Consider the following 675-nt stretch of genomic DNA (forward strand, 5'->3'; position numbering starts at 1 on the left):
ACCACGAGCACCCGAGAGCACCGACGAGCTCCACCGCGGCCAATGTCCACCCCTCGCCTCGCCGATGCTTCCAGAAGAATTGCCGTGCCTTCCTCTTCGTCTCCACCAACTCACGTGACGCCGGGTGCACCGCAGCGTCGTCCCCGCCGCCTTCATCGCCGCATCTGTCCGGCGATCGCCGTGGTCGATTCACCGCCTCCGACGCCTCCCCGAGACCACCGAGCTGCTCATCGACCTTGCTGTGAGCCTCCGTGCAGAACCCCTCTCCTTCCCCTCGCGTTTGCGAGCTCTAGGCCATAGCTCCGTCGCGGCCGAACTCCGGCCGCCGCTGACCTTGTCACTGCCGTCACTGCAGCCGCTTGAGCTCAATTCGGAGCGTGTCACAGCACTCAGGAAGCCACCAGGAGCCTAACGCATATTCTAACTCGCCCTCCTGTGCACCACAGCGCCAACCCCGCACTCACCCGAACTCCGGCGCCGCCGCGAGCTCACTTCCGGTGAGCTCCGACCACCCCGTGACCTGCCCCTGCCTCCGTTGGATGCGCGGGAGCGTGGGCTACCTCCAGGTGCCCTCAGTGCACCCAGCTGCGGCCCCTGGCGCCACTCCGGCGAGCCACCGCCGCTCTGGGTCGTCGCCATCATCTAACCGCCGGCGAATCCGACGTGGCCGTCGTT

This window comes from Triticum dicoccoides, chromosome 6B (assembly GCF_002162155.2).
Source record: "Triticum dicoccoides isolate Atlit2015 ecotype Zavitan chromosome 6B, WEW_v2.0, whole genome shotgun sequence".
In the NCBI taxonomy this organism is placed as follows: Eukaryota; Viridiplantae; Streptophyta; class Magnoliopsida; order Poales; family Poaceae; genus Triticum; species Triticum dicoccoides.